This window comes from Neolamprologus multifasciatus, chromosome 8 (genome assembly GCF_963576455.1).
Source record: "Neolamprologus multifasciatus chromosome 8, fNeoMul1.2, whole genome shotgun sequence".
In the NCBI taxonomy this organism is placed as follows: domain Eukaryota; kingdom Metazoa; phylum Chordata; class Actinopteri; order Cichliformes; family Cichlidae; genus Neolamprologus; species Neolamprologus multifasciatus.
The window spans coordinates 20,338,163-20,338,405 of NC_140446.1; positions in this window are offsets into that span (position 1 = coordinate 20,338,163).

Below are 243 nucleotides of genomic sequence, written 5' to 3' on the forward strand. Positions count from 1 at the left end.
TTTTTTTTAGCACAACCTAATAGCGGTGACCATGTGATAGTGGTACAATGACAGTAAAGTCTTATGTGATTTTAACCGGCATAAAGCCTTTATTATGAAATAATAAAGAAAACTCCTACTTCACACTAACAGTTGTTCTGTACGTTTTACTAATGTATGCCACTATGAAAGGAGAGCCGTGGTATTTTTTAAGTCTTTTTTTTTTCGTTTGTGTGTGTATTGTAGCCTGAAGACGCAGCTGTA